Genomic DNA, 19312 nt, shown 5'->3' with positions numbered 1-19312 from the left:
TAGCTATAAAGTTATTCGATGGTAACATTTGAGGATTTTTATTTCTTCTTGAGTCAATTTTCATATTTATAATTTGCTTTAAAATGTATGCAGTTCAGTCATTGGCATAAAATGAACTAACTCATTTTTAAATGTACATTTGATAAAATCAAATACTCATTTGTATTTTTAAAACTTCTGAGTAACCTAGACTCTGTAATAGATAACCTTAACTTGTTAAAGGTATTCTACTAAAATATGTCAGTAAGTGTCACATTCCATATGAAAAACAGAGCAATTTCCCAAGAGAGTGAAAATGAGATCAAGATGCCTACTGTCACTATTTATTTAATATTGTATTGGAGGTCCTGGGCAATGCATTTAGACAAAAAATAAATAAAAATAACTAATAAAAGTTTTAATAAAAACAAAATTTGTATTATTTGCAATTTACATGATTTTTGTAGATGAAAAAACTCAGGTTCTACCAATAAGCTATAGAAGTAGTAAATGATTTTAGTGAGGTCTCTCAGTAGATCAATATACAAAAACTGTATTTTCATATATGAACAATAAAAACTTTGTTAATGAAATTTTAAAATGTATTCCATTATAATAGCATGAAAAATATCAAACACATAAGCATATAACTAAGAGATATGTAAAGATTATATATGGAAAGCTGTGAAACATTATAGAGATAAACAAAAGAAGATACACAAATAAAGGGATATACTATATCATGATTAGAAGGCCCAACATTATAAAGATATCAATTCTTCCCAAATTCATTGAAAGATTCATTGCAATCAAAATAATGATAGGAGAGGTTATTTTGGTTCTTTATTTTGTATTGTTCTTCTGAGAAAATTGACAAACTAATATTAACATTAAAATGGAACTGTAAAAGAGAAAAAGTTATGGTAATCTTGAAGAATAAGCAAAATTGGAGAAATGGTATAACCAGACAGCAAGAATTATTAGAAAGCTAGAGTATGTACCTACAGTGCTACAGCACTGGCTTTAGGATAGAAAAAGAAGCTAGTGGAGCCAATGGAGATTCAGAAATAGACTCTCATATGTATGAGAATTTATTTATAATAAAGTGGCTCTGCATAGCCATAGGGAAAAGGCAGGCTTTTCAATAAATGGTTCTAGGTCAAATGGAATTTTATATTAGCAAATGTGAATACTGACCCCTACTTCACATTATGTACATCATGTACAAACATTAATTTCAGTTAAATTGCTTAACTCAGCTTGAAAGTTAAAACAACGCAGTTCCTAAATGATAACATACGCTCAATAATACATATACTAAAGGATGTTATTCAGCTAAACAACAGTCAGAATAAAAGCAACAGTGAGTTAAGAAGATAAAATATTTTCATAAGACTAAATTTTATTGAGTATAAATATTAAAACATAAATGTTAAAAGTATATGAAATTTGATATTAACTCATTTTAATAAGTCATATGTTAAAGAGAAAATAAAAATGGAAAGAATATTTTTAAATGAACAGAATATATCACTACAACTTAAAATTGTGAGATGTAATTAAAATAGTACTTCAAAATACAAGACCAAATGTGTAAAGTAGAAAATTAAAAAAAAAAAAAGAAAACAAATGAGCTACTAATGAAGAAAAGTTAAATAACAACTCAGGAAAGTCAAAGTAAAAAATAATTTTCAGCAAACAAAGCAAACAGAATATAAAGCAACAGCCCAAGTATTAGTAACGGTTGTTCTTTCCAAAGCCTAATAAAATATAAAAAAAACTCACCAGGAAAAAAAATTAAATGCTAAACATATTACCAAAGAGCAGAATGTATTATAGATACTGTCAGAGAATAGGAATAACTATGTACCAGTAAGTTTGAACTCAAATAAAATAGAAAACCTTTTAGAAACATATAAGTGATAAAAACAAACTCAGTAAGAATATGGTCAAGGCCAGTGTGTATTTTTAAATACACTATTAATTTTGGGCTGGTATTATATCTGGGAATTTTAACTATATCTGGGAAATTTAACTATCTTAAAAGTGAGAGACATCTATGATTTCTTGTTTGGGTATTATCTCCAACAATTTTCTTTTCCTTAAAATCAGGATTATAATAGTTTTATAAATTAATTCAGAGACTTTCCATATTCATCTATGCTTCAGAGCAGTTTATCAATTGTTTTCCAAGTTTGAAATAAATCACTTGTAAAACCAATTTGTCCTAGAGTTTTTATTAAAGATACATGTAATAAATCTTTAATGTCTATCATGTTTATTGTTCTATATAGAGTTTCTGTTTCTTGATTCAATTTTGTGTATTTATATTTTTAAGAAAAATAACTTATTTTATTGATGTATCATTATAACAAAGTAAAAAATTATTTTATTATAATTTTTAAATCTCATCTATATCTATTATTGCACCCTCACTTATAGTTGTAGTTTTGCTTGTGGTCCCTCTTTAATTGGATCATATTCTATTTATCTATTTTACTGATTTTTAAAAATTACTTCTTGGTTTTATTCATCAAATCTTCTTGGTTTTCTTCTTCAATTCTCAGGATTCCCTTTCGTCTTTACTATTTTATTTTCTTTATGTAAATCTATCTTCTTCTTTTCCTAATATCTTTATTTGAATTCTTATTTTATTTAATTTTCTTTTAATAGCTACTTTTATAAATTTGTATCATATTATATTTTAGGAAAGATTATTTTGAAATGTGCTTGTCATAAAATAATGACTTTCTGTAATTAAAATTTATGGGAATCTTGCTTTAAAAATTCATACATTGAATCAATCAAATCAGAAACTTGGGAACAATCAATCTTCCACCTCTCCAGCTTTCCCCCGTTTTACACCAACCCACGCTGGCCTTGAATTTTTTAGTCTATTTTTCAAAATTCTATTAATTCTGTTCTTTTTCTGTTCCCATTCCTGCTGCCACTATCGTAAAGTTATCTGTCATTTCTACCCAGATTGCTGCAATAATCATTAATCTTCCTGTCAACTGCTGTTTTTTTAAAAAATGTATTGTCCACAATGCCGTTAACAATTTACAACTAAGTCCACAGTTTGCTGTCCCACTGAATTTTGTCCCTTTAAAATTTGTATGTTGAAACCCTAACCACCAATATGACTATGTATTGGGACGGGGCTTTTGTGGATGTAATTAGGTTAAATGAGGTCAGAAGAGTGGGGCCCTGATCTGATAGGATCAGTGTCCTTGTAGCAGACACCAGAGAGCTCGCTCTCTCTCCACTGTGTGAGGGTGCAGAGAGAACTTCGCAATCTGCAAGCCGGGAAGAGAGTCTTCACCAGAAACCGACAGTGGTGGCACTCTGATCTTGGACTTCCTCCTTTCAGAAGGATGAGAAAATACATTTCTGCTGCTAAGTCACCCAATCTGTAGTATTTGGTTGTGGCAGCCCAAGCACATTAATACACATTGGTCATGATACTTCCTCATTTAAAATGTTAATGACTTTGCAACGCTTTAAACTCGATTTTCTAATCATGGCTCATAAAGACTTCCATAATTTGTTCTTACATCTCCCTGTCTCCTCTCCCCATTAATCACCCCAGATCATCAGTTGCCAGGATGGGAAAGCACTGTCATCGACAAAGCATTCAGTTTCCAGCCACTTCTACACAAACCTTTCCCAGCCCTGTCCCACCAAATTCTCTCTTACAAGTGAAATGGATGCACCTTTTCAACTATTTTACTCCCTTTGCCTAACACTGTGCCTGACACATAATAGAGATTCTATTACAGTCTGTGGAACTGAGTAAAAATGAATAAAAATTATTAGCTATTGTCTTCATTACATTACATGATATATTTTAAAGACCACACACTTTGCTTTTGTTTACTTTAACAGATTAAATCACCCAATTTTCAATTCCATGTCCTAATTCAGGCAAGAATATCCAAAGGCCCTGAAAGATAAAAGACAGGAAGATGCTGATGAAATAAAGTTCCAGGCCTAGGACTACTGTGTACACGAATCTGATTACCAGCTAGTATAGAAGTCTCCATGATAAACTGACGATGGCAGGTGGCCATCAGGAGATTCCAGGTAATTTTCCAGAAGAAAAAACTCACATGTGAGCTTTTGCTGTACTTGACCCAGCATCCACCAGTAACAGAAATGTGGGTAGTTGCTGAAATGAACGCCTTTGTCTCTGCTTATAGAAAAGGTAGGCTGGGCACTGTGCCTCACATCTGTAATCCCAGCACTTTGGGAGGGGGAGGCGAGCGGATCACCAGGTCAGGAGTTCCAGACCAGTCTGGCCAACATAGTGAAACCCCATCGCTAAAAATACAAAAAAATTAGCTGGGTGTCGTGGTGGGCGCCTGTAATCCCAGCTATTCGGGAGATGGGAGACTGAGGCAGGAGAATCGCGTGAACCCGGAAGGCAAAGGTTGCAGTGAGTCGAGATCACGCCATTGCACTCCAGCCTGGGTGACGGTGCAAGACTTCGTATTGAAAAAAAATGGAGAAAAAAAAATAAAGGGAAATAATGCCTCAAATTTGCCAACTGGACACACTGAAAGAACAAATGACACCCAATGAAGCAAGGATTTAAGAAGATAAAATTAAAACAGTTTTCATCACAGCAGACACTGCTGTTGCTCCCCCCAGATCTCTTCAGGTCCCTTGTACTGTGCTGATCACAGCGTAACAAAACAGGAAATTACTAGCAAAAAATTAACAAACTTAAAAAAATTAAAACATTGTTCTGTTAAATGAGAAAATTAAAATTGACATCACACATTATCAATTAATTAACTCAAAAGCACAACATTGAAAAAAGCTGTTATTTACATATCTAAAGGAACTCCATAATGTTTTTTAAACATTTTTATTTCAAAAGCTTTTGGGGTACAAGTGGTTTTTTGTTACATGGACGAATTATATGGTGGTGAAATCTGAGATTTTAGTGCACTCATCACCCAAGTAATGTACATTGTGCTCAGTTGGTAGTTTTTTAAATCCCTAACCCTCCTCCTACCCTCCCACTTCTGAGTCTTTAAAGTTTATTATACCACCCTGTATCCCTTTGCATATTCATAGCTTAGTTCTCACTTATAAGTGCAAACATACAGTTTTTGATTTTCCACTCCTGTGTTACTTTACTTGGAATAACGGCCTCTAACTTTATCCAAGTTGCTGCAAAAGACATTATTTTATTCCACTTTTTGAGGCTGAGTAGTATTCCATTATATATATCTCACATTTTCTTTACTCATTATTTGATGGGCACTTAGGTTTGTTCCATATCTTTGCAATTGTGAATTGTGCTGCTATAAACATAAATGTGCAAGTGTCCTTTTCATATAATGACTTCTTTTTCTTTGGGTAGACACCCAGTAGTGAAATTGCTGTATCAAATGGCAGAACTACTTCTAGCTCTTTAAAGACTCCCCATACTGTTTTCCATAGATGTTGTACCAGTTTACATCCCTACCAGCAGTGTATAGGTGTTCCTTTCTCCCTGTATCCATGCCAACATCTATTGTTTTTTGACTTTTGAATAATGGCAATTCTTGCAGGACTAAGGTGATATCCCTTTGTGGTTTTTGTTTGCATTCCCCTGATGATTAGTGATATTGAGCATTTTTTCATCTGTTATTTTGCCATTTGTATATTTTCTTTTGAGAAGTGTCTATTTATGTCTTTTGCCTACTTGTTGATGGGATTATTTGTTTTTTTCTTGTTCATTTGTTTGAGAACTCCATAATAAAGGTTTTTCATTACTAAATAAGAAAGACTGAGGATAGATTAAATAATAATTAAGCTCAAGAAGTTGACTGAAGGAAAACAAAAATTTATAATAGATTCATAAACATAAAACCATCATATATTATGAATTAGAAAGCAAAGCAAATCCAACAGCACATCAAAAAGATAATTCATCATTATCAGACAAGTTTCACCCCAGGAATGCAAGGATGTTTCAACGTATACAAGTCAATAAATGTGATTCACCACATAAACAGAATTAAAAGCAAAAACCATATGATTATCTCAGTAGACACAGAAGAAGCATTCAGTAAAATCCCTTTATGTTAAAAACCCTCAACAGGCTAGGCATAGAAGGAACATACCTCAAAATGATAAAAGCCATATATGACAAACCCACAGCTAACATCATCATAGTGAATGGGGAAAAGTTTAAAGCATTCCTCCTAAGAACTGGAACAAGGCAAGGACGCTTACTTTTATCACTTGTCTTCAACACAGTACTGGAAGTGCTAGCCAGAACAATCAGGAAAGAGAAAGAAATAAAGGGCACACACACTGGAAAACAGAATGTCAGACTATCTGTTTGCTGATGATATGATTGTACACTTAGAAAACCCTAAAGGCTCCTCCAAAACACTATTAAATTGTGACAAGAATTCAATAAAGTTTCAGGTTACAAAATCAATGTATACAAATCAGTACCGCTGCTATACACCAATAATGATCAAGTTCAGAATCAAAACAAAAATTCAATCCCTTTTAAAACGACTGCAAAAAAGAAAGCAACTCAGAACATACTTAACGAAGGAGGTGAAAGATCTCTACAAGAACTACAAAACACTGCTGAAAGAAATCATAAATGACACAAACAAATGGAAATACATCCCATACTCGTGAATTTGAAGAATCAATATTGTGAAAATGACCATACTCCCCAAAGCAATCTATAGATTCAACGCAATTCTTATCAAAATACCAACATCATTTTTCACACAGAAAAAAAGTCTAAATTTCATATGGAACCAAAAAAGAGTCCAAATAGTCAAAGCAATCCTAAGCGAAAAAGTTAAATCTAGAGGTATCACATTACTTGACTTCAAATTATGCTACAAGACTATAGTAACCAAAACAGCATGGTACGTGTATTACTATTTTCATGATGCTAATAAAGACATACCCAAGACTGGGTAATTTATAAAAGAAAGAGATTTAATGAACTCACAGTTGCACATGGCTGGGGAAGCCTCACAATCATGGCAGAAAGTGAAGGAAGAGCAAAGTCACGTCTTACATGGTGGCATGCAAGAGAGCTAGGACAGGGGAACTCCCATTTATAAAACCGTCAGACCTCGTGAGACTTACTCACTACCACGAGAAGAGTATGGGGGAACCACACCCATGATTCAATTATTTCCACCTTACCCCACCCTTGACATCTGGGGATTATTACAATTCAAGGTAGGATTTGGGTGGGGACACAGGCAAACCATATCAGTACTGGTATAAAAGTAGATATATAGATCAATGGAACAGAACAGAGAATCTAGAAATAACAAATCTAGAAATAATCTATTCTAATCTAGAAATAGAGAATCTAAAAATAGAGCATCTAAAAATAAAGCCCAACCAACTGATCTTTGACAAAGCATACAAAAACATAAATTGGAGTAAAGGATAGCATTTATTCAATAAATGGTGTTGGTAAAACTGAATACCCACATGTAGAAGAATGAAACTAGATCTCTACTTTTCACAACATACAAAAATCAACTCAAGATGGATTAAAGACTTAAATCTAAGAACTGAAACCATAAAAATTCTAGAAGAAAACCTAGGAAAAACTCCTCTGGACATTGGAATAGGCAAATAATTTATAACTAAGACCCTGTATTAGTCTATTTCACGCTGCTGATAAAGACCTACTCGAGACTGGGAAGAAAAAGAGGTTTAATTGGACTTACAGTTCCATATGGCTGAGGAGGCCTCATAATCATGGTAGGAGGTGAATGGCACTTCTTACATGGCCGTGGCAAGAGATAATGAAAAAGAAGCAAAAGTGGAAACCACTGATAAGACCATCAGACCTATTGAGGCTTATTCACTATCATGAGAATAGCATGGGAAAGACTAGCCCCCATAATTCAATTTCCTCGCCTTCAGTTCAATTCAAGTTGAGATTTTGGTGGGGACACAGCCAAACCATATCAGAACCTAAAAGCAAAAGCAACAAAAACAAAAATAATAAATGGAACCCAATTAAACTAAAAATCTTCTGCAATGCAAAAGAAATAATCATCAGAGTAATCAGACAACTCACAGTATGGGAAAAAATATTTACAAGCTATGCATCTGACAAAGGACTAATATCCAGAATCTACAGGGAACCCAAAACAGTATAAGAAAGAACAAATAAACCCATAAAAAAGTGAGCAAAAGACATGAGCTGGCACTTCTCAAAAGAAGATATACAGATGGCCAACAAGCATATGAAAAAATCCTCAACATCATTAATCATCAGGAAAATGCAAATTAAAACCACACTGAGGTACCACCTTACCCCAGCCACAATGACAATTATTAAAAATTCAGAAAACAATAGATGTTGGCACGGATGTGGTGAAAGCGAATGCTTATACACTGCTGGTGGGAATGTAAATTAGTACAACCTCTGTGGAAAACAAATGGGGATTTCTCAAAGAACTGAAAGTAGATCTACCATTTCATCCAGCAATCCCACTGGCTATCTACCTGAAGGAAGAGAAGTCATTATATCAAAAAAAATCTACATGTGTATGTTTATCACAGCACAATTCACAATTGCAAAGATGTGGAACCAACCTAAGTGCAAATAAACCAATGATTGGGTAAATAGCAAATGTGGTATATATACAACATAGAATACTACTCAGCCATAAAGAACAAAATAATGTATTTTGCTGCACCTGGCATGGAACTAGAGGCCATTATTCTAAGTGAAGTAGCTCAGGAATAAGACACCAAAGGGAGCTAAGCCATGGGTATACAAAGGCATACAGAACGGTATAATGAACCTCGGAGACTCATACGTGAGAGGGTGGAAGGGGGATGAGGGATTAAAAGAACTACCTGTTGGGTACAATGTACACTACTCAGGTGATGAAAGCACTAAAATCTCAGATTTCAGCACTATATAATTCATCCATGAAACAAACAAACAAACAAAAAAAACACTTGTATCCCAAAAGCTATTGAAATAAGAAAAAAAAACAACAATTATATTTAAAAATTTTTATAAAAGGAGAATTGACAAAAAGAAAAAGAGCAGTGACAATTCTCTAGTAAATTATAGCAGGGAAAGAAGAGACAAAGTGGAATTCCAAAGGAACCAAAAGTACATCTTCAAAGGGGATTTATAAATTATAAGAGAATTTTGTGTATAATTGACTGCTAATACATTTGAAAATCTCTTTCATTTTAATGAAATTGTGAATTGCCAAAACTGGCTTATGAAGAAAAACAAAATCTGAATGAACCAATAACTTTGAAAAAGTCTGTCACTAAAACGAGTCCCATAAAATGTCACCAGTACAAATTTATTTATGATATAGATCTCTGGGATTCCTATCCTATTTAATGTTTTTAGAGCACACAAAGGGATAAAAAAATCAATTATTTTTATAGCTTAATGCTGATACCAAAATGTTACAATGATACTCAGGAATAAAAACATATATTGGAAATATGTGTATATTATATAGATAAACAACATATTAGCAAAACAGCCCCTGTATTTCAAGATTTAAAAACAAGACTTCTCCATAAGGTTACTTGAGGCAGAATGGATGTCAGTTAGTGAGCAATCTCAGCAAATAGGACAAGTAGGGCTCATTTTAGTTATGCAAAGGTAACTCACCTTTAGGAACTCAAGGTAATTTAATATATTCACAAGATAAAGAAAAACTGTGAGACAACCTCTACAGACAGTAAGCAAGCATTTGGTAAAATTAATATCCATTTCTAAATAAAACAAAACATCTTTTCAAATTAGAGTTAGAATGTTCTCCTAAATGTCATTGACTTGGGAACTGCAGGTGAGGTCCTTAGTCCATGAGAATCCAGCAAGATAGCATTCAAGGGATGTGCAGTGAATATTTCCCGGCCCCAGAGCGTGAAGCCAGCTGCCAAGGGACCAGTTAAAGGAAGAGCTTTCTTATCTCTTTAACACCCCTCACTCCCAATTTCCAAACTTGATGGGTTAGAAACTACTTACCAAGCCAGCGTAGGGGAGGAGGAGTGCAGGAGAAGGGATAGCATCCGTGGAGAAATAAAAAATAGTGGCTGTGGAAGACTTCCTGCCTGAGACATACTCATTCTGGGAGGGGAGAAGACTTAATCCTAAATCAGCTTTGGAGTTCTACTTAATATCTTGGACTTCACATTCTAATTTTTGGATTGAGATTGTTTGACACTTAAATTTTAGACTGTTATTTAAGAGTAAGGAGAAAAACTATGTGTCTGCTGGAGTTTGCATCCAAGACCAAAGAAAAATTACCTCCTCTAAGACGTTGAGAGGGACTGGAGTTTTTGTTATGTCATCAGTCTTGCATAGCTAATTGTACTGGTTACACTTATTTTCAGTTCCATATGAACATTTGAATCAGTTTGTCAAGTAACTAAAAAAAAAAAAAAAAAAAAAAAAAAAATCCTGTTAAGAGTCTGAGTAGAACTGCATTTAATTTATACATTGATCTGTGATAAAGTTACATTTTTATAATACTAGGTGTTTTCTTTTTTTTTTTTTTTTTTTTTTGAGACGGAGTCTCGCTCTGTCACCCGGGCTGGAGTGCTGTGGCCGGATCTCAGCTCACTGCAAGCTCCGCCTCCCGGGTTCACGCCATTCTCCTGCCTCAGCCTCCGGAGTAGCTGGGACTACAGGCGCCGCTACCTCGCCCGGCTAGTTTTTTGTAGTTTTTAGTAGAGACGGGGTTTCACCGTGTTAGCCAGGATGGTCTCGATCTTCTGACCTCGTGATCCGCCCGTCTCAGCCTCCCAAAGTGCTGGGATTACAGGCTTGAGCCACCGCGCCCGGCTAGGTGTTTTCTAGTCGAGTGTTCTTTTTATATCCTCTGCCAGTTTTCTAATTTACTTTACATAGGCTATGCATATTTTTGTTAAGATTGTCCCTAGGTATTTTTAATTCATTTGTATAGCAATAAGAAGTGCTTTTCCATTATAATTTCCCTTATGATTTCCACTTTGTCTTACAATTTCCATGTAATCGTCACTATATATTGGAATTTATTGAATTGTTTTGTGGGTTTTTAGTCCAACAACCTTACAAAGTTCTTTATGCTTATTTGTTTTTATTGTCTAAATAATTAAAGGATCTGCAAATATCATTTTTTCTTTACTAATACTTATGCTTCTTTTAATTTTATTTAATGAATTTCATGGATTTTATGCAACTACATCAATTCACATTATCAGAGTGTGGCTATTTCGTTATACCAGCTGACTGAGGAATGTGTGTATGTGTACATGTGGCCAATCAGGAATATCTTCTGACATCAGTTAAGATGATCCCATGGCCCTTATCCTTTGAAATGTTAATAGTGAATTTCATTAATTGTTTTCCTGATGAGGAACTGTTATTGTATGGCAATAACTATAATAGAAAGGGAGAAACCTTAAATATTCATAATGCATTACATTTTTAATTCAATGCAACATATTATTGTATAAGTGTCCTGTGTCTGAGTTTTGTATATATGCTTGTGAGGCTGGATCATGTGTGTGTGGGGGGTGTGTGTGTGTGTGTGCATGTATGTTAGCCTTTTTTAGGGTTTAGTATCCAAATAGCATTAAATTGGCTGTGAAGTGTTATTTTTCTGTGCTCCAGATCAGTCAATACAACACGGGAATTACCCTATTTTTGAAAAGCAAACTGAACAGGAATCTGTTTTTATAGGGCTAGATCTTGACTACTTTTTAAAATTTTTCCCACGTTATTAAATCAGTGTGCTACCTTTTGTTGATTTGAGTTTACTAAATGATATGTTACCAGAAAAAACATTCACATTTTTTAGTTTTTCAACTTTTGCCCTGAAAATGAATGTTTTATTCCTCTATCCATTTAAATAATGTTTATCCTTTTCTAATCTCCATATTTTTTCTTTTTCATTCTTCTATTTTTTTAATTTGGGTTAATTTGTCATGGATTTCCTATCTTATCAATTTTTTTCCAAAATAACCCCCCTTTCTTCATTTTATCATTTAGGATTTTTTATAACCTTTTAAAATTTCCATATTTTTTGCTTTTAGCTTTATCAAAGCAGTCTTCTTTTCTGAGGGGATTTATTTTGATTTATTTTCTTATCTTCTTTAATTGGATGCTTACTTCTTTTATTCTCAATTTTCCTTTTTTCTCTTATATGAAAGTAAGACTATCTATGAGGACTGCTAAGCCAACAGTTTACAGCTTTCAAAATGAAGTGTATTCATTGTAGTTTATTTGTAAATAGACATTTTAATTTTCTCTTTAATTCAAAATTTATTTAAAACCTTTTATGGGGCCATTTTTATTGAAGTCTAACGTACATACAGAAAAGTGCACAAGAAGTAACAGAAGTGTGTGTTTCAAAAATATTTTTAGTATGAAATAAATAATTTTTAGTGTTCATCCTTTGATGTATTTTCTGATTCTATTACACTACAGCAATAATTCAATGTATTTTTTTGTATTTTATTAAAATTTTCTTTAAGATCTAATACAGTACCTTTTTTGAATACTCATGTTTTTTTAAAAATATATTATTTCTATTTGTTGGTGCAAATTTTCATAGAAAATAGACATATAAATACATATAATGATATCATTCACACATTTTCATTATATAATGTATCTAATCATATTTAATTATCCTTAGTTTTTCTAAAATTTGTTCAGGTCAGAGCACAGCTTTCCAAGAAATTTATTTGTATGGCACACTCAGAATTGAACAAAGCTGCTTGAAGCCTGAGGTAATTGGTTTAAGGCTGTGGCTGCCTCAGGTCCCACCAGGCCACCCCATGGCCACATGGATCAATATCTCAGCACTTCAGTGACCCATCTGCGGCGCACCGCTGTGGGAACGGCTGGGAAGCTCAGCTCTCAAGCCTTTGTTATTGTTTAATCTGCTGATTTCAGAAAACTGTGCATTAAAATGAGCTACATGAATGTGGATTTGTCTGTTTCCCTTTTAATTTGTTAGTTTTTTCTTTACAAATTTTGAATCAAGATTGTTAGAGATCTAAAAATCTATGTTTCATATGGATTCCATGATTTTTAATGATTACATTATTTATCAATATTTTATCTCTCCATTGTCTTACTTAGAAATCCTCACTTTAAATTCACTGTTGCCTGAAATTAATATTGCTGTTTTGGGGTTTGTACTATAACAGTGTACCTGGTACCAATAAAAGAGTCAATTTATGTTACTTACAAGTGGTACACCTAAAACAGAATGAAACATACATTCTGTCTTTTACGTTTCATTCTGTTTTAGGTGTGCCACTTGTAAATAGTACAGAGCCATTACCCAACCTAAGGATCTCTTTCCTTCAGATTCATTGCAATTACTTCCTTTGGACTTATTTTTGCACTCATATTTTCGACTTAAAGAGGTTTTTCAGGGTTTATTTTTATTTCTCTGTCCTGTTTTTGTTTTAGGTGGTTGAGTTTTCCTTGTTCATGTTATTCCTCTAGTATTTTCATGTTTATACATCCTATATAAATTTTGCTGGTGAAAACTCTTAAGTCATTGGATTACATATCATTTCTAGAGCCAGCCAGTATCTATATCTTTTATTTCAACAAGATAAAAACTTTAGGAAAATTTCATTTCCCCCATCTCTCTAACCCTAGCTTCCTTGTATACTAAGGTACAGATTGATGTTAAAATATTTTTGAAGTATGCAAAAATAATTATTTCAACTATAAGTTCTATCGGTTGCTGGAGTTTGGTGATGTGGCTTTCTATGTTACGGTTTTGAGTCTTTTGCAAGGTTATTTTAAAAAAACACACACATATATCTTCCCTTTCTTGAATTTATTATTTATTTTGATATAATCTGTGCTCAAACAAGTCTTTTGGAAGATTCTCTGAGTTGTGAGTTTTAAGAGCCCTTGCATTACCAAGAACATCTTTACATTTTCCTCTCATCTGAGTGGTAGTGTGTGTGTCAATTCTAGGACTCTTCTTTCAACATAATTTTGTCTCATAACTCTGAAAAAACTTCCTCCATTATTCTTAGCATCCAACATTGCCAAAAAGAAATTAGATGATAATCTAATCTTTACTGCTTTCTTCTTTTCTTTTTCTACAAACTTAGAAGAATTTATTTTATTTTATTCTGAGCTTTTATTAGCACATATCTAGATGTAAATATTTGTTTATTTATCTATCTATTTAAATTAATCCCAAGTAGCACTTTTTGGATCTTAAGGTTTGAGAACTCTGTCTCAAACCACTTACTTTCTTCTGAAGAGTAAGCTGTAATCTGTCTGTTCTCAAGATATTCCTGCTGTTAATTACCTAGGGAGGGGGCAGGTTGCTGGGTAGGAAGTTGAAACTTAGCAGATGTGGTAGGTAGAATGGCCCTTCAAAGATATCCCATCCTAATTCCCAGAACCTATCAGTATGTTTAGGCATTCCTGTCACGATTTTGTTACATTATATGGTATAGTTGACCTTAAGATGTGGAAATTATCTAGCTGGGCCTGGCCCAATCTCATGAGTTCTTGACAACAGTGTGCTTTTTCTGAAGCAGAAGGGGAACTTAGAAACGCTGGAAGCATGGAAGACTCAATATATCGTTACTGCTTTGAAATAGAGGAGGCCGTATTCAGAGAATATGGAATAAGGGATATGAGAGCCTAGAGGAGCTGAAGGCAATCCATGCCAATAGTGAGGGAAAAAATAGCTACCTTAGACCTATAACCCCAAGAAACTGGATTTTGTCAAAAACCTGAAAGTTGTCGGAAGTGGATTTTTCCCAGAGCCTCCTGATAAGAACCCAAGGCCGGGCGCGGTGGCTCAAGCCTGTAATCCCAGCACTTTGGGAGGCCGAGACGGGCGGATCACAAGGTCAGGAGATCGAGACCATCCTGGCTAACACGGTGAAACCCCGTCTCTACTAAAAAATACAAAAAACTAGCCGGGCGAGATGGCAGGCGCCTGTAGTCCCAGCTACTGGGGAGGCTGAGGCAGGAGAATGGCCTAAACCCGGGAGGCGGAGCTTGCAGTGAGCTGAGATCCGGCCACTGCACTCCAGCCCGGGCGACAGAGCGAGACTCTGTCTCAAAAAAAAAAAAAAAAAAAAAAAAAAAAAAAGAACCCAATCGGTCAATACTTTAATTTTGACCCTACTGTAAGGCCCTAAGAAGAGAACCCAGTCATGCCTACCCAGACTTCTAATCCATAGAACTGTGAGATAATAAATAGGTAAGCTGTCAAACTTGTGATAATTGTCATGCAGCAGTGGAAAGCTACAGACAGCAAGCTTTTTTCAAGTGGGAAATAAATCCCTGCTTCTTACTCTTGGGCTCTGAGGATGGGAAATATTTGGGTATGAAAGCTAAGTAAACGGTGACAGTATAATAAACGGAAGATCTCAGAAGAGAGAAGTGAACATTTTGTAACTAATGTCATACAGTCAAGGCCCTTGCAAACTTCTTTTGTTTGTTTGTTTTGTTTTGTTTTGTTTTTGAGACAGAGTCTCACTCTGTTGCCCAGGCTGGAGTGCAGTGGCGTGATCTTGGCTCACTGCAAGCTCCGCCTCCCGGGTTCATTCCATTCTCCTGCCTCAGCCTCCTGAGTAGCTGGGACTACAGGTGCCCACCACCATGCCTGGCTAGTTTTTTCTTTTTTTTTTTTTCTCATTTTTAGTAGAAACGGGATTTCACCATGTTAGCCAGGATGGTCTCGATCTCCTGACCTCGTGATCCATCTGCTTCGGCCTCCCAAAGTACTTGAATTACAGGTGTGAACCACCATGCCCGGCCAGGCCCTTGCAACCCTTTCTACCAAGCAAATGACAGTCCATTGTTAAGTTGGAGAAAGCTATCAGTTTCTTTATATTGATTCAAACTAGGTCAAAGACATATCCTTAGGTGGATAATACTTCTCTTGTTTAAAATCAGGAAACCATGGCTCATAAGATGAAGTGACTTGCTCTGAGCTATGTAGTCACAGTCGAGTGGGGTTTAAAACAAAACTCGTCTCTTTTCCCAAACTCTGAGCATTAGTTCATTCATACCTAACACTCCAGTTCAAAGGCTGGGACAGCTCTTTTCTGAGCCCTAGACTCCGAGACCAGAACCTGACCCTGCCTGGATCCTGCCAGCTCCTTCACTTAAGATTTCCATCTTGTCCTGCTTAGATTGGACTTCACAGCTGACTCCCACTGCCTCTTAAATATGAATATGGAAGCCTACAGGAATTGCCCCCAGGCCCACCAGTGGCCTTAAAGCTAAATATTACATCCATCCAACTCCTTTACTTTCTCCTCAGGGAGCCAGCTCCTCCATCTAGACATTTGCCTCTTATTCTAAGACCATACTCTATCCCCTTCTGAAGTAGGAGGAGAAGACATTTGAAAATATATGCATGTCCTGTTTTAGTTGTCACAGTAACTGAGGAGTGCTCAGTTATTTAAATGTACTGTTCCTACAATTCATGGGTCGGTTCACACAATGAAAACCTGTCTTGCCCTAAATGCCAGTAGCACCCCAGTTAAGAAACACTTGACTGTGGTCTGTTTCCCTTCCCCGTGACCTGAGGCAGCACATCACCCAATTTTATCCAAACTAGTTGTATCTGCCATAAAATGCCTGCTGCGATCGTGGCTCTACCCACCTTTCCAGAACTATTTCCTTTTATGAATATCCTGGGACATCTTATACGCTCCCATTCCTTTCTGCCTCAGGATTCCTACACCCTTTTCCTCTAATATCTTTCTTCTACTTGTCTATTTGCCTGGTGACAGACAATCATTCATCCCCAAAGTAGCTTAAGTTCTACTTTTAGGAGGTTCTTCCTAAGTCCCTGAGGCAGGGTCTCAGTGAGGATGGAGGTCTACTGTGTATCTCTAGAATTTAGTATTAATAAATAGTCCAACAAATAAAGTAGTTGTTTAATGAATATTATTAAATAAATTAGTGAATAAATAAATTAATTCTGTAACCAATGATGGATTATTGAGTAAATGAGCAATTGAATGGGAAGAAAATATGCATTACATATTACTCTGTGATACATTTCACATCATAAATAGCCTGCAAGCGTTAAATACCATCCATTGTCTTATGTGACACTGAACTCAAGCTAAAGCAGAGTTCTCAATGCATTTCAAGGTGCCTTAAACAGTCTCCTCCTCTTGTGCTCATAAGTACTTAGCTTGTTATCAGTTGTGCACTGTGCACAGGGTACTTTGCCCCTCCTTGGTAGGCTGGTGGCTGGTCTGGACCATGAAGCTCTCTCAGTGAGTGTGATGTCTGGACCTCCAGGGGCAGTGACCAGGAGAGCCAGGCAGTGAGTGCCTACTGGCTGTGTCTGGGTGCCTGAGTAAGGAAGGCAAGCTCAGCTGTCCCTTTGCTGTTCTCTTGATCTGGATTCCTTCACCCAGAATATTATTAAAAATGGAAACATCCCATTTTAAATAACAGAAGAGTTATTTAAAAAATACTGTAACTTTGCATCAAAAATGTACCATGTTTTCAATATAAGCATATCACTACATATGAAGCCTCCAGAGGCTGTGTGCATTGACTGATGCCTCTCCAGTTCCCCGCATTGGTTAAATGGGAATGTTAAAAGTCCACTTCTCAAAAGTGAGAAGTGCACATAAGGAATTTTGTGTTAGGGATGTGGAAACTCTGATATACTATACTCATTTATTCATGTGCTTCAGATGCATCATTTACTGTACATCCATGATATCCCAGAAACTAGGAGTCTGAGGAAGGCCAGCACTGTTATTCTCAGAGTTCGTGGTCTGACACTGGAGACCAACCCATGGAATTTATGATGAGAGAGGTTGAGGCAAGCAGGGGGCTGACTTCATAGGGCAGGCATCCTTCACTTAGCCTGTGGGAATTGGAGAAGGAGATAGGAGAGATTCCTAGGACAGATGAGTTCCAAATCTGAATTTTAATAAAGTAGTAAAGACCAAGAGAGGAGGAATTCCAGAAAGAGAAACCAGCTTGTGTTGCAGAAATGCCAAAAGCTGCTGAATATTATTCCTATTACCTTTCTTATGACTGCCCATTGTGAATAACACTTGCCTAATTATTAATGATACACTGCTTTGTGTCCTACTGTACCATCACTGAAAGCTACTTCTTTGTTGCATTGCTGTTAAAGTCTCACTTATTTATATGTTGTCTCCTCAAAGAACTATGATTTTTTTCCCTGCATCCTAAACAGAACTCATGCAGAAACAAAACTCCTCCCCTTCTCCGGAACCTGCTCTCTCTTCAACCATCCCTTCTACAGTCCCTCAGTCACACAGACTCAAGGCCCTGGGTTCATCTTTAGCACCTCCTTTCCCCCTCCTACTTCTATTCTTTTCTCCCTGTCCTCTCAAACACACTGGTCATGAAGGCTCAGTACTTCTGCTTCATTTAAGTTCCCTTCCCACCCCCAACTCCAGCAACATCTCCTCTCCCAGCCCTAGGTCTGCCTGAGCCTCTCTGAGGGATCTAAGGGGCCTCAGTTATTGCCGCAGACTCTGCCCTGGCCTCTTGGCCCCCAGGCTTGTCCTCTGACTGTCTCTGCACATGGGCTGAATGACTGAACTCCACTGTCTCTGTGCTTCTGGTGTTACCCTAGCCCTTTCAGCCCAGCAAGATGGACATAACATCTTTCTTGCATATTACAGGGATGCGATGAGACTCAGGACCAGTTTAATATGGTGCCAGGTACAAGGAATTGGAAAAAGTGAGATTTTGGACGTTACTAATGTGCTTTTTCTTGGGCCTTTCCAAGCACTATACCTTTAATATGCTCCAGAGATTTGTGTGGTGTGTGTGTTTGTGTGGCCAGGTTGAAGAACAGGGTTTTGACAGAAAGAAAGAAAGAAAGAGAGAGAGAGAGAGAGAGAGAGAGAGAGAGAGAGAGAGAGAGAGAGAGAGAGAGAGAGAGAAAGAGAGAAAGAAAGAAAGAATGAAGCAAGACAATAATCCCCAAGCCAGACTATTGTTTTCAGAGAAATTTACTGAGTGCATTTTTTTTTCACGCTGGCATATTTAGAACCAAATTTGGATAACTATATTCTTAGATCTTTCCCAAAGTGCAGAGGAAAACATTCTTCTCTACCCCTAAGATTTACTGCAGTCAGAAATAAGGAGCCTGTGACACACAGGGAGAAGAAATGCTCAACCCAATGTAACTTTTCCAGGCTGTTCTCCATTCTGGGGAAATGGCTTCAGATTCCAGCACTTATTATAGAAAAAAATAAATCTCAGAAAGAACTTGGGGAGAGGGGGAAACGGAATGGGGCCTTGACAGAGGAAGGTGGAGATGCATGGGTCTGCTGCCTGTGAGAGCTGAAGGAAGCT

The sequence above is a fragment of the Rhinopithecus roxellana genome, chromosome 17 (assembly GCF_007565055.1).
Source record: "Rhinopithecus roxellana isolate Shanxi Qingling chromosome 17, ASM756505v1, whole genome shotgun sequence".
NCBI lineage: Eukaryota > Metazoa > Chordata > Mammalia > Primates > Cercopithecidae > Rhinopithecus > Rhinopithecus roxellana.
Note: the sequence above shows the minus strand (reverse complement) of the source record.